At 50.1% G+C, this 23,724-nt stretch overlaps 1 pseudogene; it reads right to left on the reverse strand.

Annotated features, from left to right (window-relative positions):
* LOC107159594 overlaps window positions 1-23,039 on the reverse strand; it is a 109,290-nt pseudogene extending 86,251 nt beyond the window's left edge.
* Between the last annotated feature and the right edge of the window lie 685 nt (window positions 23,040-23,724).

The following is a 23,724-nucleotide window of genomic DNA, read 5'->3' on the forward strand; positions in this document are numbered from 1 at the left end:
CAAATGTCAAAAGACACCCACTAAGGTCATTTCCACCCATACCATACAGCTGAGGTATTGAGGTGCTCAGTTTCAAACCAACGAATTCACATAGGACCTAGGGTTTGAACCAGGCAGTCTGGCGATGGTGGACCTAAACACAAAGCAAATGTTTTTGTTTTTAAACTGGGATTGAACCCAGAGACATTCTACCACTAAGCTATATCTCCAACCTTTTTTATTTTGAGACAGGGCCTCCCTAAGTTGTTGAAGCTCAAACTTGTAATCCTCCTGCCTCAGTCTCCTGAGTCACTGGAATTATAGGCACATGCCACCATGCCCAGCTACGTTTTAAAAGGAATGGCACATGAGTGTGCTCCACGGGCACAGAAATTGATGCTTCTTCCTTCTCTCACACCCATGCACAGCTGTTTGTAGATTTCCTTACCACTGTCTCTCTTTCATACAGGACACAGCAACTGCCTGGGTCTTTAAAACTTAGGAAACCCACAGGTGCTACGAGCTCAGGAAAGGCCACCTGACGTTACCCAAGCTCAAACCAAACAGAAACAGAAGAGACCCTGATCCTCCAATCACAGCAGCTCAGAAGAGGTCTCCCCTACCACATAAAAGGCCATGGCTGACCCAGCAGGGGCAGTGTCCTTCCACCAGCACAGGTGGGACAGCAGGAACAGCATCCCTGTGGATTTTGCAGCTGAGGTAGGTGATACCTACAGGCAGGCCTGGGCCCCAGTGCTAAGGAATGCTGAGCGTGAAGAGGAAGGTCCTCCAAGGAGCACTTCTGTCATGTACTTTATATTATTCATTTATTTTTCCAGATGGGGTTCCACTAAGTTACCCAGGCTAGTCTTAAGCTCTTGGGCTCAACCTCCCAAGTAGGTGGGATGACAGTGTTGCCGTGGTACCTGGCCCTGTGAAGCTTTTTGAAGTCAGGGTATTCAGGAGAACACTGAATTTAACAACACTAGCAATGACATACATGCCAGGAAAGTGACAGGAGCAAGTGGTAACATGACTGTGGTTTTATTTTTCCCCAGTGTGTGCTCAGCCTTTCTCTGACTAGCACTTATCTCTATAGTCAGATAAAAATCATGATAAATGCCTACGAAACCTCTGACAAAACAAAACAAAACAAAACAAAAAAACATGGGATACCTCTCAGATGTGAACAGGATGTGGTGGAGGTCGCTATGCAGGGCATCTGGTGAGCAGGGACTGGGGCAGAGAATGGAGCACAGTGAGGTCAGGTCACGCTCCGATAAGCAGAGTTTGGTATCTTCCACCAGGAAGAGAATGATCAGACCCATCCTCAGTCTGCTCTTCACAGGGCACCCTTCAGGCTGGGCATCCCCACTCTTTCCTTCCACAAATGGTCTCATCTGCTTTTTCAAATACTTCCACAGGTGTTTCTTCACCTGATGCAGGGGGAAAAGAAGAGGCATGACTATGGGGTGCGTGCCCTGGAGGCTGGAGGGCCCCTTGGGCAGGGGATCAAGGTCCTGAGGACAGAGAGCTCTGGGGAGGGTCCCATCTGCCCCACCTCCCCACCTCCCCAGCACTTGGGCTTCTGGAGCAGCAGGAGCACATCGATGCTCAGTCTCAAACCATGTAGTGAGGGGGTCTGGGAGGCCCCTGGATGCTCCTGAGAGCTCAATGTCAAACTGAGAAAGAGTGCCAGCTCTGTCTCCAAGCCTCAGTGTGGCTGAAGGGGAAAGGATGGGCTCCACCTTTTCTTTCAACTCTGCCTAAGCCCGGAAAGAATGCAAGATTGGTGCTGGGAATGAGGCTCATGGGTGCAATCAGGAGGAGAGATAAGGAGAGAATTCCCAGGAGGTGGTGCAGAAACAGAGGGATGGAAACGTCCTTCTGACCCCTCTACACCTGCCCGACTTAGTCACAGGGTCTCTATATGCCTCTAGTAGGTCAGGAGACCCTGACCACCCACACCAGAGCTACTGGTGATTGGGGGAAGACTGATACCTCTTCCTCTCTGAGGCCCAGGCTACGCCAGGGCTGTGCTTTCCCTTCATAAATCATAGGCACTCGGACAACAGAGTAAAACTGCTGGAACTGGGTAAAGAAGTTCCTCAGGTTGATGGGGTTCCAGGTCTGGAGGATGCTGAAGATGCGGCCCAGCATGATCTTGGCTGCCATCTTCTTCCCCTTCAACAGCTCCTTCTTTATCTTATTAGTGAAGAGGTTCTGGAATTTCTCCAGTGTCCCAGGAGGCCTCATGCAAATTATGTCATCATATTGATGCCAGTCTATGGGTGATAGCAAGAAAAATGTCACACTTAAGATCTCAAAACCCACCAACCCAAGGTACCACCCCAGAAGACAGAAACACAGGGGAGCAGCCAGGCACAGTGGCACATGTCTACAATGCCAGTGAGGCTGAGGCAGGAGAATCACAGGTTGAAGGTCAGCCTTAGTAACTTAGAGAACCCTTCTGAAAAATAAACAGAAACAGGGGAGTACAGTCAGAGGATTAAAGGAAGGAAGGAAAACAAGTCTAGTAAACTGAAGTGATCAGAACTCACTCCATCAGCTACCATGGGCAGGTCATGCCCCTGCAGAGAGAAATTCTAGACAATCCACAGTGATGAGCTTAAAACCAAGTCTCTGCTTAGCCATGCAGTTCAGCAAGCCTGGTAAAAGCTTTAAACATGACCATATGCAGGTTAAACATTTTTTATACCAAAACTTCATCCCTCACTAGCAACTGAGTACTGTTCTGGTAAATGAACAGGGTGCATAGTGGAACAGCAACACCCACCCCAAAGAGAACGGCGCAGATCACCCAACAGCCACGAGCCACTAGCAGGTGCCCAGTACAGGGCAAGGGCTGAATTTATGGCTATTCTGAGGACCAAATGCAAGCGACACAATTATAGACCAAGAAAACCCAGTGACATTAACTGTAAAATAATTAGAAAACAAAAGTGGTTAGCCAAGCACCGTGGTTGCACGGCTGAACTCCAGGCAATTTAGGAGGCTGAACCAGGGGGATCCAAAATTTGTGGGCAGCCTGGGTAACTTAGGAAAACGTGACTCGAAATTTAAAAATGAATAAAAGAGCTAGGGATCTGGCTTAGAGGTAGACCAGAGGTAGAACACTTGTCTAGCATGAACAAGGCCCTAGGTTCCACCTCCAACACTGTCAAAAAAAGAAAGAAAATGAAAAAAAGAGAGAAAACCTATAAGAGGGCAGAGAGCTGGGCATGATGGTACATGCCTGTAATCCTAGGAACTCCAGGGTTGAAGCAGGAAGACTACAAGATGGAGATCAGATTAGGAGGCCCTAAGCTACTGCACACTACTGTCGCATTGGTAGGCCCTGCCACCCCAGCTCTACCCTGTCCTTTCCTACCCTGCCAGGTGACAGTTGGCCAGGGTTCATATGCGGATTTGGGCATGGCCTCCTCCCGAGCTTCTCCTTAAGCCCACTCTAGCCCCTCTCTTTGTGGGAATTGTCAGAGAAGAAGCTCCATCTTTCCTTGTGGAATTATCTGATGAAGTCCAGTTTCACCTCAAAGCTGAAGTCCTCGGAGTACACTATTGTTATTAAAAATTACATGTACAGGGGCTGGGGTTGTGGCTCAGCAGTAGAGTGCTTGCCTAGCACATGCAAGGCCCTGGGTTCGATCCTCAGTATCGCATAAAAATAAATAAATAAAATAAAGATGATATTGTGTCCAATTAAAAAAAATAAATATATTTTTTTAAAATTACGTGTACAGCCATGTATCATGGTGCACATACAGCCACTCAAGAGAATGAGGCAGGAGGGCTTCCTTTCTAGTTGGAGCCCAGACACTTGAGGCCAGCCCAGAAAACATATTTTTAAAATTCTGGGTCTCGGAGGTCGCTCAGGATAGAGCTAGGTGCCCAGGCAGGACAGGACAGCCAGTATCTGCAGAGAGGGTCACCAAGGAAGAGCTGCTGAGGGACTGAAGAGGTGCAGAGGGTTCTTTCCAAAGATTCAGCAGATGCAATGTGGAAGCCACCCAAGTGCCACCAGCAAAATGTGATGAGGACAAATACAGAGGCCCATAGGGAGGCTCTCGACACATTGTCCTGCTTCTGGTCACCACCTGGACGCCTCCAGGAAGGGCCAGCCAGCAACTCCCTGTTCCCTGCTTTGTTCCAGAGTCTGCCCAGTACCCGGGCCCACCCTGCACACAGCCCCAACCCTTCCTTTGGCTTCGTCCTCTCTCCTTCCCGTTTCCTCTCTCACCTAAGTTAAACCACAGCAGGGGCAGCGCACAGCAGAGGACCCATGCAGACCAGGCAGTCTGCTCCACACAGCCCCACCCAGGCCAGGACACAGGTGCCACGGGAGAGGCCCTTTACCTCCGGAGCGCAGGAGGGAGGACTTGACACACAGGCAGCGGTTCACGTGCTCGCCTGCCTTCTGCGGCTGCTCATAGATGTACTCATACTCCACGGTGCAGTTGGAGCCTTGGCCGCAGTGAAGGACATACTTGTAAGGGATGGCTCTATCCAGGCTCTGCCTGGGAATGACAATGCTGCCCTCGATGAGGGACCCGTACTCATGTAAGTCCCTGCAAATCAACAGACACTGGCCAGTTATCCGGAAGTCTTACATCAGAAGATTTTGTTCTCAAACACACCAGGAACATAGACCCAAAATTATAGAATGGACACTGACCAAGATGGCATGTCTAGAACAGGGCAGGGCTTCCTTTCTAGTTAGAACAGAAAAAAGAGCCATGGCGAAGTGAGACAAAGAATGCATGCTGGGAGTATCAAACACACTCACCCAGGGAGCAGGGGGACCCTGGGGACTCACTGATCACCTCTAACAAACACCAAGGGGACTGGGGGCCCCAGGACTCACTCAGTGTAGTACATCTCGCAAGCGTCACTCCACTCGGGCTGTCCAAGCTCTTCTCCTCCCCTGATGAACACCGTGTGGAGCATGGGGTCGAAGGTGACATGCTTGGGGATGATGGCATGGAAGTACACGGTGATCCCCTCCTCGGGATTCAGCCAGCTGGAAGAGGGAAGGAAGCAGTTGGTCACCAACTGCTCCTGGCCCAGCCCACCTCCTCTTTCTCTACTGGTCATTTTCACACCTGGCCACTGCCCACCATGAGCGGCCAAGAAGAGGAAAAGAGAGTGTGAAACCCCAACCTGGCCAGCCCACCTCCCCTGCAAACCCCACAGCTGGACTTGTCACAGGGGCCCTCAACAGGTGCGGACAGCATCCCTGTGCCTGGGCGGGGCAGCCTGGTACCTTGAGGGGATGGCCTGAGTGCTGGCCTTCTGGGTCTTCTGCTCCTTCTCCTTTGTCATAGCAGCTGTGTCATTTTTGTCACTCCCTTCTGGCTTCCTCAACTCTTTGGGTTCTGAGCTGTTTTCACCTGGTTTTTCTCCAGGAGCAGCCAACCCGTCCTTGGTCTCACCCTCCTGAAACGAGCAACCAAGCCCCAGCCTGAAAGGCTGCCCCTCAGCCATGCATCTCACAGCAGCCCAGGTGGACTGTCCAGTCCTTCCAGTCTACTCCCATGGCCTCTGAGGACCCTTCCCCAACCTTGCCTGGGCCCTCCTCCCTCTCTCACTACTGGGCACACTAGTTCCTTCCCTTGAGAACAGGCTGCCACAAGATAACCCCAGGCCTTAGCACGCCAATCCTTTCATCTGAATGTGTCCCCAGGGACCCCAAAGCTCACCCCTCATTCCCTCTAGCCTCTGCTCCCCCAGCACTTCCCTGGAAGCCTCAGCCAGCTTCCCTGGCTGAGGGGCCACCTTCCCTCATGGCACCAACCATCACATTCCTGGGGACCCTCCTGGTACCAACCATGCTCTTTTTCCCAGCTGATTTCCTGTTGCCTGGCTTGGCCTCAGTCTTCCCCCATCAAGAATGAGAGCTCCTTAAAGGAAGGCTTGGTCTCCTTTGCACTGTCCCTAACTCTCCATAACGTGCCACACAATCAGACTGAAGATGGGCTAGTGACTGGCTATAGCAGAAGGGGCCGGGAAGGCCAAGCAGTGTCCCCCAGCCCAGCCTGGAGAGACACTTGTACCTGGCACTGTTCCTTGGAAGCAGGGGGACTTGCCGGCAGCTCATTTGCTGCGACTGAACCTTATCTTTCATTTGTTTCCCAGTCCTGTTAAGTGGAATATCTGGCTCAGCTGTAGCATGAACTCCCTGGAGGAAATAAAGACCCCAGACTCCTGGCGTCTGAGCCACAGAGACAAATGGAAAGGCTGCTCTGCCCCAAAGGCTTAAGATCAGCTTTGGCCTTAATGCCAAGTGTAGGGTCAATAGTCCCTTCTTGCCTCCACAGCTGCCCTCCCAGATAGGGAAGTAACGTCTCACCCACATGGCATACCAAAGGTGCTAGGGCCAGTCCCATGCCCCTGACCACCACTCACTATACTCACCCCAGAGGCTGGGACATCCACGTGCTGCCTGGCCCTCTGTGCTTCTTTCTGAGGCTCAGAATCCCCTTTGGACTCAGGCAGTGGGAGCCCCTGGGCAGCATCTTCAGGCTTAGGGTGGGCTTTGCAGGTAGATGTGGGTGGCCCAGACACCTTCTGAGAGAGGCCCCTGGCCCCAGAGGGCGTGGAAGTGTGGAGATCCATTTCTTCAATGTGGTCCTGTGGTGCTGGCCTGCTCTGAGCCACATCTCCTGTGGCTGCACCCCTGCACTGGCCAGCTGGACCAGCATGCGGGACTTGGCTTTGGGCCAGGGCTGGGTTCTGGGACCAGGGGTGTGAAGGTGAATTTGGACTCTGGGGAATGGAAGGCGATGGGGCCAAGGAACCCTGCTCTGAGGAAGCAGTAGTGTCCTGATTCTTCCTCCTTTTCTTTCTTTTGTTCTAAACAGGAGAGACATACCAATTTTACTTCTTAGGTTTACTACAACTTGCCCCACGTTTCCCTCCCATTTTTGTGTCCCAATTTCTCTGGTACAGCAAGCTTAGCTCTGCTGAACCACTTACATTGGTCATTCCTGCAACTTCTTTATCATGGGTGGAACTGAATTAAGAAACCAAGGGTGGGGGGTAGGGGAACCAAGGGGCAAGAGGCCAGGCAGAGCCTTGCATAAAGGGGCTGGGGGTGTCACTACAAGATCGCTCTTGGACACTACAACATTCATGGACTGTTCACGTGACACTCTTCATAGTATGTGTCACAAGCAAGAAAACCAGAATAAAGGTGAGAAGACTGCAGAGTGTGGAGGAGCAGTAAGACTGCTCCTGAGCTCTTGAAGGCTCAGGCAGCTCCCAGGCAAGGCTCCTGCCTTGGAAACCAGTAACACAGCTTGTGAGGAGCAGGCCACTGGGACCCTGGCCCCAAGGGCTATGATGCTCTAGAGGAGGTGTCAGTGGGCCACTGAAAGCAAGTGGTTCGTACATCCTGAGTCCTGGCTGTATGTGGGGACACCCTGCCACCCCAGACAGCTGGGGGTGAACCTGCACCTGCCTTAGACCCTCACTCCTTGCATTAAGCCATCAAGAAAAGGGAAGAACTTGGGTACATCTGTGCCTAGGATGTGTGGCCTTCTTCTGAGTCACTATGCAGCTTCCCCAAGAATCCTAGCTGACCTTCCTGCAGAACTGCTCAGATGCCCACGAAATCCCTCCAGGTACCCAGAGCACTCCTAGCCTGACTCATGCTCTTGACTGGGCTCATGAGAGTCAGAGCCCAGTGCGTGCAGTAGAAAGACAGGGCTTAAGAGACTTTTTTCTTTTTATGGTGCTGAGGATGGGACCCAGGACTTTGCACAAGAAAAAAAGATTTAAGACAGAAACTTCTCCATCTTCCAAGGGCAACCAAATCACCCAAGACATTGTTAACATGTGCAGTGAGTCAGCAGTCTGGGTGGGCCCCAGGGTACTCATTTCCACAGGCTCCTTGGAGGCCTATGCTGCCTGCTCAGGCCCAGTCATGAGCATGAGATAGTGCAGTCACTGGTGGTCTTCTCCATGACACCTCAGGGTCACTAGGAAGCCTCTGAGACTGCTGGACAGGTCTGGGGTCTCCTGACCTTAATGGTGTCTGTCAGCATCTTAATGGTTCCAAGAAATTGCTGAAAACTACCACATCAAAGCAGTGTAGGCTCCGGGAGGGACACACTCCCTAAGCCCTTCCCAGAGACCCTGAAATGTCAGTGCTTAATCCAAGTAGTGCTGCCTCCATACTGAGCCACTGAGTGATATGGGCCTCTGTGAGGCACAAGGACCATGAGGGCATGAGGGCAAAACAGGGTCCTGTCCCACGATGCTGACAGCATCATGAGGCAGGCTAAGACACATCAAGAGACATGCCAAGGACAAATCCAGCCAGGAGGGCACGGTGGGAGGTCAGAGGCCACTCTGACTCATAGGCTTTCTGGAGAAGGTGGCAAGAGGCTGAGTCTGAAAGATGCAGAAGCTCTAATCCAACCTGCTCTGCTTGGCAAGGACTCACAGGTCTTTGTGCACAAACATGAGCCCTGCCTCCTAAGGCTCCTGCTCACCCAGAATGAAAGACAAAATCCAGCACACAAAGACCCCATGAGGCTCAGGCTGCTCACTGCCCTCACCCAGTGCAAGCAGCAGCTCTGGAGGTGAGTGAGGCCTGGACACAGGCAGTGACTCTGGCAGCACCTGGGGGCAGCACTGAGTGCAGAACAACTGAACCAGGGCACCTCCAGGTGGGACACAGGTACATGAGAGCTGGGAGCCAGGGTGAGTGAGGAAAGGTGGGCTTGGGAAAGGCACTCCGCCAGCTCAGCCAACACCTGCAGTAGGCCTCTGCCTTAGGACAGGTGGAGCATCAAGGCTGAGGTGATAGAGCAGGGAATGGGCAGAAGTACAGAGGGGCTAAGGCCCAGGATGTGGTCCACATAAGAAATGGAGAGACTTCAATGTCACCAAGGGGGTACAGCATCAGGGATGGGGACAGGCCAGCAACACAGACAGGGATGGCTAGTCCTCATGCAAGTGGGCAGTGGGATATAAATGCCAAGAGGAGGTGGGCAGTGAAGCTCCCTATGGAGGCCCAAGGGAAAGAGGCTGACAGGTGGGTGCTACATGCTTCCAAGCCCCCAGGGCCAGCTGGCTCATCCCTGTAGCAGATAAGGGCTGTGAGGAGCCAGGGGCAGGCTGCAATGAGGACAGTGAGGTCTCGCCCCTGGAAGCTGCTTGACACACATCCTTCCAGCAACCTGGCTACCAGAGCTTTGCTGTGGGAGGGCCTCCTGGCAGAGCCACAGGGACATCCACCTGACACACCTTTCCATGATATTCTCCAATTCCATCCATTTTCCTGAAAATGCCATAATTTTATTCTCTTTTAATGCTGAGTAGTATTCCAGTGTGTATAAGTACCACAGTTTCTTTATCCATTCATATGTTGAAGGGCATCAAGTTTGATTCCACAGTTTAGCTATTGTGAATTGAGCTGCTATGAACATTGATGTAGCTGTGTCACTGTAGTATGCTGATTTTAAGTCCTTTGGGTATAGAGCAAGGAGTGAGATAACTGGGTCATTTCCCTCTGTTCTGAAGGAGCATCCTTTGTTCCCTGGATGAAGCACTGAGGCAGGGAACTGTGGATTCCATGTGACCAAGGAATGGGATGGTCCAGAGCACTAGAGACAGTGGCCAGGAGGGTAAGGAGGCAGTGCAGACAGGCAGAGCCACACCTGCACTTCAGGGCTACCAGCTGGGTGCCTAGATTGATCTTGCCTACAGCCTCATGATTCATCGGTGATATGAGCAATAAATTGAACATAACCAATGTGAGTTGCATTTTTGGTAATTTGGAAACAAAACATTTCTAATGGTTTGAATAATCAAATCTCAGATTAGGTTATTTTCTTCTTACAGAAGTGAAAACTAAGTCCAGGTAACTAATGTCCTAACTGCCAGGATGAAATGGATGCTGGGGTCTTGTAGATACCTGCAGGTCACCATGTGGCACAGAGGACCCTCCAGGCCCATCAGAGCACACACCCTGCTTCAACCTTAGAACAGCTGCTAGCTGCCCTCTAGGAGGGGAGTGGTCAGCAGGGAGGCACTCAGCAGCAGGACCTTAAGAGGGCAGGCACCCTGGGTTGGGGCTTGCAGGTGCCCTGAAGAGGGCCTGGCTGTACCCTCCATGACAAAGTGGTGTGGAGACTGCAGGAAATGCAGAGGTGGCCCAGGGAAGACCCTTGGAAGGACCCCAACCAGTTCCTGGAGGACAATGCCAGGGAAGTTGGTCAATGACAGCCCCCTGTGTACCCACACCCTTTTGGCCATACCTGGACAGCAGCAGGCCACTCATTTCCAATACAAACACAGCCCAAATCCCTGATGGACAAAACTGCAGAAGCTCAGGTGCCCCTGGAGGAAGGTCCATACCGGTCTTCCAAACTCACCAGGGCCCAGCCTGACTCATGTGTGAAACAATGTGTGACCATGGTACTCAGGACAAACCATAGCCCTCCAAGAGTGACCGCATCCCCCTGCAGGGGTGAAGAGGCTCTGCTTTCCTCATATGCATAGCACCTTCATTACACAAGTGAGCTTCTTGTGTTGTAGTGATCCTGGAACACACCCAGCCAATGCTCTGGAAAATGACAGGGCAGGATCTGAACCCCAAGGAGCAGACATAAAGCTCAGTAGGGTACACACCATACCACTGGTGTCTCAAGCACAGCCTGCTGATGGGCCTGTGCCCAACTTGGATGCCACCTGGCTGGTAAGTAGACCCCTGGGTGGCCTGTGGATGTCAAGGGAGAGACTTCCACAAGAAATAGAAGCTGGGAGTCAGGGTGAGCAGGCAGGATGTGCAGCACAGAACAGAAAGATGGCACCCCCAAAATGACCTGCCACAAGGCCCAAAACCTGAATGGTGCTGCTGCCTCACAAATAGCCCAGTTCCCAGCTCAGCCCTCTCAGTGGAGGCGTGAGGGTGACCAGCTATTCCAGGGCTGGCGGGAGGCTCTGCAGCCAGAAACACAGACTACCTGCTCATCGTCCGCAGTGAAGGTGTTCAAGCCCTCGCACAGAGCAGCCTCATTCATTCTCCTCTTGCTGGGAAGGCGCTGGGCAGCTGCCTGCTCACCAGGTACATCCTCTATGGCATCTACAGAAGGTCCAGAGGCCACTACCTGTTGAGACATGACCCCTTCAGACAGTGCAGGGTCACCCACATACCCTGGAGCCCTGCCTCAGCCAGGCCCAATTAGGGAAACCTCATGGAGCAGGGAAAACACAACACAGAGCCCAAGGCAGCTGAGGCCAATAGGAAGGGGGATGCAGGTGGGCAAATCAGGTCCTGGTCCCCTGGAGCATCCACCTGAACACCTGGGCCCCTGCTTCCAACAAATACAGCTGCAGAGGCACCAGAGGGGGCAGGTCATTCCAGGCACCCAACACTCAGCCAAGCACAGCCTTCAGAGCCTCCGGAGTCCAGGTGTGCCTCCACCAGGAAGCCTCTGTCAAATCATACCAGCAAAAGGCTGAGGAAGGGAAGCCACTGAGGGCCTAGGGCCACTTGGAGCCTCCCACCTGACCCACTCAGGCCCCTGCTAGGTCGCTTCCTTGCTGCCGGAAGAACAAATCTCTGAGCCTCTGGAAGGATGCAGAGCCAGCAAGCAGAAGCCCACAAGCCAGCATCCAGTGGCCACTGAAAAAAGGGCCAGAAGGAGGCTGGCCACCTCCCCATGGCCCTGTGGACCATAGCACTCTCTTGGGCAGGTGGTAGGACATGCTCAGTTCTGCTGGGGAGGGCTGGGAAGTGGCTGGTGACTTCATCCTGGCTTCTGAGGTCCAGGCCACCCCCAGGCTCTGCCCACCTCCTGGGAACATCAGGTCTTAGCTCGGAGACCTTCTCTCAACAGCAATACCAGCTCAGGTGAAGCATGATGCAGGCTCACTATGGGACTGGGAAGCCACTGCCCAGAGACACTTACCGTGCTCACCTGTGCACTTAGCTCCCAGTTTCTTTCAGTTGCAGCTTCTGCACCTTCAGGCATGTGTTTTAAATAAATCTCCTATGACAACACCACACACAGTGCGAAAATCATACAAAAATAGACAGTTTGGAATGGTTTTGCTGCTGTTTTGTAGCGCTGGGGCTGGAACCCAGGGACTCACACATGCTGGCAAGTGCTCCACACGGAGCCACACCCCTGCCCCAAACATTTGAAAGTAAACACTCAACAATGTCGTCAATCACCACCTGTACTACGCTCCCACTTCATCACCCCAAAAGCAACCAATCTCACAGTGCCCCCAACCCCTGCCAATTCTGAGCTACTCATCTCTCTGGATGAGCTTGTTCTGCATGTTTCCTATAACAGGCCTCACACAGTTTGTGCCTTGCACCTCGGGTTCCTTCTTGTAGCACTGCGTTTCTGAGGTCCACCCTCCTTACAGTTTGGATATGTACACTTCCTTCTTTATTATGGCTGACTGATATTCCACCGAGTGTATACAGCCTAAGTAGTTTACCTGCTGTTCACCCGCTGAGGACAACCTGGGTTGCTGTGCCACTGGACTGCCATGGCTCTGCTGCTCTGAATGTGCAGACAGGCATTTGTTCAAACACCTGATCTCTTTTCTCTTGGATGAATACTTAGTGGAACTACTGGGTCATATGGCATTCTGAATTTAACTTTCTGATAAGCTGCCACACTCCTTTACAGAGTAGCTGTAGGACTTCACATTCCCCCCAGCATGACACCACAGCTCCAACTTCTCCACCTCCTCACCGACCCCTGTGATTTGACACTTCTTATCACAGCTATCCTAGTGTGTTTTAGGTAGTGTGTCAAGAGGTTTTGCATTGCACTTAACCACCAATGGGTGCTGATGCCTTTCACAGGCTTCTTGGCCTCTTGTATGTTTTCTTTGGAGAAAAGCTTTTGCAACCCAGGTGTGGCAGTGCATAATTGTTATTGCAGCTGCTCCAGAGGCTGAGGCAAGAGGATCTCAAGTTCAAGGCCAGCCTGGGTGATTTAGTGAGACCATCTCCAAATAAAATAAGGACTGGGATGCTGTTCAGTGGTAGTGTTGGTCTAGCATGCAGGAGGCCCTGGATTCAATTCCCAGTATGAAGAAAGAAGGGAGGGGAAGGCAGTCTGCTTCAGGCAAATCTTCTGTCCAGAATTAAGTTGGACTGTCTTTTTGTTGTTGAGTCATGAGTTCTTTATATATCATGGATACTAAACCCTTATCTGATACATGATTTACAAATACCTCTCCATTCCATTGGCTGCCTTTTCAGTTTTTCTTCTCCTCCTCTAAATGAAAAAAGTTTAAATTTTGATAAAGTCCAATTTTTCTACTTTTTCCTTTTGTTTCTAGTGCTTTCGATGCCACAATTAAGTAAGTTTTGTTAAACATTTGGTGACCAAATGCCAACTCTATGATATTCCCTCAAATTGAGTTTTATTTCTATAAAGTCATCAGTAATGTCTTCACCTTCATTTCTACTTTAGTTTCTTTCACACCTTTTAAAAATATATGCTTTATTTGTTTGTTTGTTTATTTTCATGTGGTGTTGAGGATGGAACCCATGTGCTAGGCAAGGGCTCTACCCCAGTCTGGAATCTTTGCTCATTCGTGTTTTGCAATTGCACACATTGATGGTGTTTGTTGTTGCATATTGGTGCATGCAATACACAATGTAACAATACCATTTTGCCAGGATTCCTCCCCAGCAGTTCCCCTCCTCCCCACCTCCCACCTGCACCTTCTTTTCTTCCACTGGTCTCCCTTTGATTGTCATGAGGTCTGCCCCCCCTTTCCTTTCCCTTTTTGTTCTATAGCTTCCATATAAGAGATAAAATATAGGACCCTTGACCTTCTGAGTTCTTTACATATTATCTCTTTTTTTTTAATTAGTCTAAAAGTTTATGGATCTTGTTGGTCTTTTGAAAGACTCAACCTTTTGATTCATTGGTTTTTCTCTGTTGCTCTTCTATTCTCTCCTTTTCAAAAAATCTCTGCTCTAATATTTAGTATTTCCTTCCTTCTTTGTCTTTGGGTTTAGTTTCCTCACCTTTTCCTAGTTTCTTAAGGTATGAAGTTGAGATTGGACACAGGGCTCTTGTCCTCAATTGTTTTCTTTTTTCATCTTCTTTTTTTTTTTTTTTTGCGACAGGGTCTTACTAAGCTGCTGAGGCTGGCCTTGAACTTTGGATCCTCCTGCCTGGGCCTCCTGGTCACTGAGATTACAGGCATGTACCATTGAGCACAGCTATGGTATCTGGCTATTACTCATTTTTTTCTTCCACAAAGATTCTTCAATTTACTCTATGAATGTTTAAAAAGAACCTTGTCCTGCTGTGCAATGCAACATTTTTAATTGTCATGCCCTAAGTGTCTCTGTGGTGACTCTCACTGGAAGTTTCAGCCAAGCCTTCAGTATCCCTCAAAATCCAGGTTTGGGTGGCCTTCCCTGCTGAGGAAGAGGTGACTTCAGGGAAAGGACACAACCATACACCACACACACACACCTCTTTCCTCACAGACAGGCCTTGCACCCTGGCACACATGCACAAATCAACACTCACCTCACACACACTACATACACCAGACACTACACACATATACCTTCCCCTGCAGGCATCACATATATTGCACCCCAGTATGTCACTGCCACACTCCGAACCACAGAGCACCCTCTGCAAGGAACCTCACAAACCAGACCCAGCCCAGGAACAGAAAGCCCCAATCCCCTCCGTGCCCAGGAGGAAGCCTGGGAGCAGGTGCCACACTCTGGTTGTCTGTGAGCTGGAGCTGAATCAGGGAGCACACCTAGTGCTCCTGAACACCTGCAGAGAGATCCCTCTCAGAAACTTCCTGGGGCTCCAGTGGGTTCCTTTACCAAACAATAATTCCCCAGTGCCTGACAACTCCCAGAGGCCAATGGGACCTCACTCTGAGGAAGAGCACCTGCCAACCAGGGAGCACCCACACACAGGCCCTGCAGCACAGTAGAGGTGCACCCAGCCCCATACCTCGACACATAGACCCAGAGGATAGTGGGACCCACTCATGGCCCAGCCACAGCTCCTCAGACACCCACATATTTGGTCTAGGGCTGGGAAAGGAAGGTGGAGACCCAGGGCCTGAAGCCCGTAGACTCCTGTGGGGATGGACCAGACACTGGGGCAGCCAGGCCACTGCCCATGTGGTAGCACTTCTAGGGCCAGCTGGACTGCAGTGCAGTAAGTTTGCAGGGAAAAAGTCGGGCAGCAGGGGACACATGGAGGCAGTGAGGGTGACTCAGACAGCCCAGCTTAGCCACCAGGGAAACAGAGCAGGGGCAGGGATGGGTGGAGGCAGCATGGCTCACTCACTCTTTGGATGGTCCAGGACCCTTCATCGGAACTGGGCTCAGCTGCATTTTCCTGCCAATCACTGGAGCCTGGGGACAAGCACAGGTCCCCATCTTCCTTCAGCACTTCCCTGCATTCCATCTCTTCCTTCAGGGATTAGGCCACCAAGGAGTTATTGTTCTCAGAATCTACACAGGCAGATGAAGGACAGGTCAAATCATGGAAAAGGCAGGGAGCACCAGAAGGCCACACTGGGACAACCCCTGCAAGATCAGCCCTATCCTCCCCCAAGACCCTGGTGTGGTTTCTGAACTGCTTGAGGAAAGTGCCCCCTGGGAAGAGTTCTGTGGGGGGAGGGTCAGGCCTCTCTGAGGCTGCAAGCTGGCCTTGCTCCCATCTGCCTGGAAGGCACAGATGCCCACACTCTCCACTTACCCCAGTGCCTCTTGGGATTTGCCTGGTCCTGGGGCTGTAGGAGGCAGCCTCTCTTCACACTGGCTACAGAACTTGGAGGCCTCCTGGCAGGAGATGTGCTGTCTCTGGCTGGGGGATCCTCTAGCCCAGTGTCCCTTCCCCTGCAGGTCTGAAAGAGAAGCAAGAGTTCCCAAGGCAGCAGCTATAAACTGTGCCTCCTGTCATGTGACCACAGTCCCATTTAAGTTTCATTTTGTGAGAAAGTGAGATTGCTGTAGCCAGAAAGTTCCCGGGCCAATGGAAATCTAGCAGCAGTTTGACTCCTGTGGTTGCTCATGGTCATTGCCCAATCCCAAGTCCCACTCTGCCCTGGATCCCCTTCCATCCAGAAGCCCCCTTCTGTCTCGGCCATCACCCAGGGAGGCTAAGACTGCAGCTCAGACTGCAGGCCAGACCAGCTTTCCAGACAACCACTGAGAACTTGGGGAAGGTGGGCAGGGAACTCAGGTGGACCTTCAGCTATGGAAGAACCTTGGCCTAACACAGATGACCCCTAGGCAGCCTGCAAAGCTGCTTGGAAAGCGAGCCTTTCTCCTAAAAGTCACTACAGCGGTTACAGAGGCGGAGCCGCGGGTCCCAGATCCCACGTCCTGCTGCGCTAAGCGCTCTAGCTGCAGCTTTTCACCCCAGCTGTGCTGTCTGGGGGCTCCTGCAGACCCCCGGGCTGGAGCGGGACACAGGTAGGTGGACTGTCCTCCAGGGATGTCGCACCCTACCCAGGAAAGGCCTGCAGCCCCACCGCCTGCAGCCGGAGAGCTGGGGTCGGGACAGCGCTGAACCGCAGCCCTGCGAAACCAAAACTTTGAACTAGCAGGAGCAGGCGGCCTGCGCTTAAGGACGCAACACTGCCCCAGGGCCTCCTCACCACCCGGCCTTGCACCCCGACCCGTGGGACCTTAAGTACCCACTGGACAGCACCCAGCCCAGCGAGACTCATAACCCGCACCTGCATCCCGCATCACCTTCTCTAGAGGTCTCTGGCGCCCAGGAGACCTATATTCCGTCTCCCCGCACCCTATGCAATGGAATCCGGTATCCAAGGAGTGAATCCTTGCCACAGGGACCCTTGGTACCCACAAGACCTGCAGCATCCCGCATGTCTGAATCCTGCCCAGGGAGATCCTGCCACCTACCCGCTGGCACCTACAGCGCAAAGAGCCTAGCCGCGGTCCCGCGCTCTTTTCATCCACAGGTCACGTGCCCCGCGGCGCCTCCTCTCAGCCAGCCTCCTAGCCACCGCTGGGTATGTAGGGATGTGACCGGAATTCCCCACCACGTGATTCCCCCAGAGGACCTGGCACCCTCCCAGATCACCGCTCCTCCCCCCCCCCCCAGGCGTCCCCTGCCCTGCCGCTTTGCGCCTGACAGGTAATGGAGGAGGCTCTGATCCTGATTTCTGCGGGCTCGGGGTCACCGAATCCTCCTCACACCCACCACAGAGGGCAAGGAGAGCCTTGGGATCTTCCCATCTCAGCCTCCAGAGTGGCTGGGATTACAGGTGTGGCCCCTGTGCCCAGGATGAGTCATATTCTTTTAGTTTTGGTTGCCATCCCCTAACAGAATTGCATGGCCAGCTAGTGGGTCACTGTCCTCCTTCACAGGGAACTTATGATGCTAATTCATTTATTTCTTAAATGTGAACTTCAGAGACATCAGAGAAATTCAAGTGGGGGCTGCTGAGAATTCTCACCTCAACCTTTCTCAGTGAGAAAACTTGCAAAAAAAAAAAAAAAGGCCCAATCAGCTTTTTAAGAATTCTGGAAATTAGGAAAAAAAAAAAAAACACTACATTTTATTGGTGTGTGTTAATTATACAGGATGATGAATATCATAGGGGTGTATTTGTACCTACAGGGAAATATAATTTGGCCCACTTCATCTCTAGTATCTTCCCACTCCTTCCCATGCTCCTTCCTCCTGATTCCCTCTCTATGCTAAATGTTTCCCTTCAACTCTCTCTCTTAAAATCTTAGCTTGCTCTTATCTCTACAGTCCTTCAGGGCCACATAGAATAATACTGAAAGTTTCATAAGAAGTCTGGAAATTAACCAGTGGAGACAGCAATCTGGGAGCATTTATTTAAGAAAAATGGTGGAGCTTTGTAAGGATAGTGACTTCTGTAGCATTTTGACTTGGCTCATCCCTGCTACCCCCTCCAATTCTGTGGCATCCTTGAAAACAGGGAGGTGTACTTCCTCTGTGGAGTTCCTGGAAGGCATCCCTCCTTAGCAAGGCTGGATTTCTTTGACCTGTCATCCCTGGAAAAAGAGGACAATGAAACACCATGTCCCTTAAGTCTCCCTCTCTGTTCACAAGAACCTAGCCATGTCAAGGCACTAATTAGAGAGCATAGCTGGGCCAGAATGTCCACAGTACACATTGTCCCATGGACACTGGCGTTCTCTCACACTTGCTGGGAATCAGGGCAAGTTAGTGTTACCTGTAGAAAGCTACTTTTGTGTGTGCTCACCAAGTTCTTTTGTGTGTGCTCACCAAGTTCTCTGGGTACTTTGGGTGGGACAAAGCTAGCTAAGCTGATCTGCTGGTAACCCCCACAACCCCTCCCTGGGGAAACTAGTGCAGATTAGAGCACACTGGAGAGGGAAAGGCACTGTGGGGATGGAACACTATTCCCTGGAGAAGCACAAAGTCCCACCCCTCCCCTGTTCTCCATGGGACCTTCTGTAGCACTTCTTAGGAAACCTGTCTCAATGCCCAACTTTGGGTGTCTGCCCTGGGGTCTTGGCCACCTGTCCCACTGCCCTGACCCAGCTGGGCTGTCGACAGCATAACCTGATTTGATTCATCTAGTATTAAAAAAGCATTTCCCCTTCAGGGTCATTTGTTGAAAACTTTGAAACGCACTAATTTACCCTCACTGCTGCCTGAATGTAGAAAACGGGGTGAAGGCTGGGGTGCAGCTGAGCTGATATATCTGGGCTGTGCATTTGCTAGAACTGTGGGTGCCTGGGAGAGGCCAGAATCTGAGGTAGCTGTATAATGGTGATAGAGCTCTATTTTGGTGTAATGAAAATGGCTCAGAACTAGACAGAGTGGGTGGCTGGGCAACATTGTGAGCTGAAGGTCCCCGGACTATCACTTAAAAGGATTAATTTTAAGCCATGCACAATGGTGCATACTGATAATCCCAGCTAGTAAGGAGGCTAGATGAGCTAATGGTAGAGCACTTGCCTGGCACACAAGAGGCCCTCGTTCCATTCCCTGCATCACAGAAAAGGGGGGAGGCAATTTTATAAAATGTGATTTCACCTCCATCAAAATTCTACAGCTATTGAGTCAGGCACAGGAGGCTGAGGCCGGGGGACAGTTTGAGGCTAGGAGTTCAAGGCCAGCTGGGGCAATATAGAGACCATCTATTGAAAAAAAAGCCAGGCACAGTGGTGCACTCCTGTAATCCCAGCAGCTGGGGAGGCTGAGGCAGGAGGATCACAAGTTCAAAGCCAGCCTCAGCAATTTAGCAAGATCCTAAGCAACTTAGTAAGATCCCTTCTGAAAATAAAAAATAAAAAGGACTGGGGGTTGAGGATGTGGCTCAGTAGTAGAGCATCCCAGGGTTCAATTCCTGGTACCAAAAAAGAATAATAATTATTATTATTTAAAAAATAGTTATACATGCCTGCATGCATATAAGATGTGTGCCCCTGATATGACCCATGACCCTCCTGGCTCCTGTCTCCTTCTCGGCTCCAGCAGCCAGACTCTACTCCACACCTCCTGCCCTCCCCCCAATGGTCAATGACCTTAAAGCAGGGCAGAGCCCTGGATGTCTGAGCTGTATCCTGAGTGTGCTGGGCTTATATTTTACATCCTGATCTCTTTGCATCAACAGTGGTGTCTTCCTGTATGTCTGGGCTTCTGTCTCTTCTTACAAGGACACTGCTCATATTAAACTTAGGGCCTATCCTGGACCACTACAATATAATCAGAATTAAATTAATTACATCTGGGACTGGGGTTGTGGATCAGCAGTAGAGCACTTATGGGAAGGGCATTGGGTTCTATCCTCAGCTTCACATAAAAATAAAATAAAGGTATTGTGTCCAACTACAATTAAAACAAAATTAAAAAAAAAAAAACCAACAAAAACTAATTGCATCTTCAAAGACTCCATTTCCAAGTAAGGCCATATTCATAGCCACATGGAGTTAGGAACCCCACTCACCTGCAGATGGGGCCAGATTCATCTCACGGCAAGCAGTAGCTTCATGAGCCTTTTCCAGGAGTCTTCTGGAAAACCCATCTGCCTGGCACTGCACAAATTCACATGATGGGATAAACTTCATCCATGCATTTGCTAATTCATAGCAAATGGTGTATGAGAATGTAGGTCACAGAGCACCATGAATGGAGCACATGGAGCCAGTAGTGTGCCCACATGCTGACAGATGCATGAATCCCAGGGATAGGAAGTTCTGGGTGATCATCAGAGTGCAAAGAGGCTAGGAAAGTGGTTTTCTGCATTTTTTACAATAGGCATTTATGATTTTTACAAAAACGCCAAAGCTATTGCTTCAATTAAAAAAAAAAACAGGGAAACAGAATTGGCTGAGTTTACAAAGGGCAGAGCCACATAAGACACATTTTATAACGATGATTTTTCTACAAAAATTATGATTCAAAAAGGTACATTCCTCATTCCAATCAGCTCTGTGGTTCCACTCCTGGTGGCCTTTATTTATTTATTTATTTTGTTATTTAATTTTCTTTTCCATTTGGCACTGGGGATCATATCCCAGGGTGCTTTACCACTGAACTACATCTCCTGTTCTTTTTACTTATTTATTTTTATATTGAGAAAAGGTCTTGCTAAGCTGCCCAGGCTGTCCTGGAATTGGGAGACTTTTGTGATCCTCCTGCCTCAGCCCTGAGAGTCACTGGGATTACAGGTGTGGACCACCGAGCCAGCTCGGACTTTCTTTTAAAGAAGAATGGAGTCAGGTTGAATCCATGGATGTGTAGCCCCAGGATATGGAGGGTACAGGTATGAACATGTGATTATTGAGGTGCAGAGAGAGAGGTAAACCAGGCAAGATGGGGGGAAGGAGGTCAGGTTACCAGCTCTGCCACAATGCACACCTGCTCCAACCTGGGCAGTAGCCCTTGGAAAGATCACCTAGGTGTGGAAGGTAAGGATTGGAGAGATAAGTTCACCCAGTCCGGGGAAAAGCTGGGGACCCTGGTCTCGGGCATAGCCCTGGTAGGCCCCATACCCCTTTGTCCAGAGCCTCACTCTCTTGCAGCCCAAGGCAAGAGTGCAGGCATGCACATGCACCTGCTTGGAACAGCACCTGGATTTGAATACTCCACCACTGTGCTGTCCCTCCTAAACTAAAACAAAACAAGTGAATTTTAGGGTAAAACAATCTGTTCATAATCCATTTTCCAGTTGAACAGAGAGCTCACTATGGATATTATAATATATATGCAGCCACCAATGTCCCTCAAGAACAACTGGTCCAAACTGAGATGCTCTGGTCCTATAAAATTCACGCTGAGTCTGTCATCCCAGCAGCTTGGGAGAAAGCAGTATGGAGATTCATCAGAAACTTGGAATCGAACATTTGACCTCAGTTATCCCACTCCTTGGCTACACACAAAAGACTTAAAATCTGCCACAGTCCGGCTGGCTGCAGCAAAATAACCGGGGTGGGGGGTGACGAACAACTTGTGTACGTTGATACAGCAGGAGTGGGAGCCGTTTATTGCAGGACAACAGAGGTATTTATACATTCCACACAGCTTATCTAATTAACATAAACTAGATACATCAGTCAACCAATAAGGAATCTCCACACTTAATGGCTCGCTGGTGTTACTTCACAAACCACTCCCTCTGGCATTTTGCCAGGCACCATCCAGACTTTTTTACAGACTCTAACATTTCTCTGGCAAAATGCCAGGCGCCATCCTGACTTGTTTACAGACTCTAACAAAAATCAGCATACTATGGTGACACAGCCACATCAATGTTCACAGCAGCTCAATTCACAATAGGATCCAAGTCTCAGCAACTTAGGCTGACCCTACCTCAAAATTTCAAAAAAATCAATACAAAGGGCTGGGGTGTGGCTCAGTGCCTCTGGGTTCAAACCCTGGTACCACCAAAAAAAATAAATCCCCCTAAAATAAAACAAAACAAATGAATTTTTAGAGTAAAACAATCCATATTCCAGTTGAACAGAGAGCTCACTATGAATATTATGATATAGATGCAGACATTAGAAACCATTTATCCTGACACTGTTCATTTTCACAGTAATTCATAGCAAATGATGTATGAGAATGTAGGTCACAGAGCACCATGAATGGAGCACATGGAGCCAGTAGTGTGCCCACATGCTGACAGATGCATGAATCCCAGGGATAGGAAGTTCTGGGTGATCATCAGAGTGCAAAGAGGCTAGGAAAGTGGTTTTCTGCATTTTTTACAATAGGCATTTATGATTTTTACAAAAATGCCAAAGCTATTGCTTCAATTAAAAAAAAAAAAACAGAATCACTTTTAAACAGAGTTGAAGTCATTTGGTTCACCTTGGTGTCCTCCCCAGCCACAGCATGGATGCTGCATCAAGATCTGATGTCGCTGAGTCTCCTACCTGGCTAGAGCTCATTGTAGGTCCAGGCAGGTTCTGGGTAGAGCATGCCTTTCCCACCAAGCTGCGAAACCCTCTTCCTTCCTCTGTCACCTGATCTGTCATTTTGGTGGGCTCTTGCCAAGCCACTCTCCTAAAAAGCTCTATGCCCAGGGGACAGGCAGAAGGTTTTTCCAGTTGTCCTAAAGAACACCAGAGTTATACCTGGCCTCCCCATGGGCTCCCTCTTCTTCTGGGGTCATCTCATAGCCTTTTCTCTGCCCCATCAGGCCAGCATGTCTATCATATGGCATCCAGTATCAAATCACAGTGACAGGGACCTTCTGGGAGAATCTTCAACATTAGACACCCATTGAGGGCCTTTAGACACAAGAGAGCAGGGCACGCTTTGTGTTCTGGGACAGAGTCTTCACAGATTTTGTAGGGCTAAGTCTCTTGCTGAAGTTATTTCTCTGCAAAAGATATAAGTTTTTCAAGCTCTAAAAAAGCAGAAGTAAGAACTGAAGAGACAATTCTCAGAATAAGATATACAATCGGCTAACAAATATATGAACAAGTGTTCCCCAACATCTCTAGCAATTTGAGAAATGCAAACCAAAACTATTCTAAGATCTCATCTCACTCCAATCCAAATGGCAATTATCAAGAATACAAGCAATAATAAGTATTGGTGAGAATGTGGTGAAAAAGTTATACTCATACATTGCTGGTAGGACTGCAAATTGGTGCAACCACTATGGAGATTCCTCAGAAACTTGGAATCGAACCACCATTTGACCCAGTTATCCTGCTTCTTGGTCTACTGCCGCAGTCTGGCTGGGCACAAAATAACCGAGCCACCACGAGGCACTTGTAGGTTCAAACAGGAACTCCCTTATTGCCCGAACTCCACCAGCACTCCACGCGCACTCCCCGGGGAACTCTCTCAGCTCTCCACCAGGCTCCACGAACTCCATGGGAACCCAACGGGAACTCAATGGGAAACTCCCCAGAACTGAAAAATAGCGGGCGCCCAAGGCAGCAGGAGCCGCCCTATTGCCGGACAGCAGGGGTCCATATACAACTGAATACACAGCCTGCTCCAATCCAGCATCATCCAGTCACAGCAATTATACACAGCTTAACTTAATTATCATCATCTTAATGGCTCGCTGCCATCACCTCTCAACCACTCCTTCTGTGGCTCTCAACAGTCTACACCCAAAAGATTTAAAATCAGCATATTATAGTGACACAGCAGCTCAATTCACAATAGCTAAACTGTGGAACCAACCTAGATGCCCTTCAACAGATGAATGGATAAAGAAACTGTAAAATATACATAAAATGGAATATTACTTAGC

Source organism: Marmota marmota, unplaced genomic scaffold (genome assembly GCF_001458135.2).
Source record: "Marmota marmota marmota unplaced genomic scaffold, marMar, whole genome shotgun sequence".
Taxonomy (NCBI): Eukaryota; Metazoa; Chordata; class Mammalia; order Rodentia; family Sciuridae; genus Marmota; species Marmota marmota.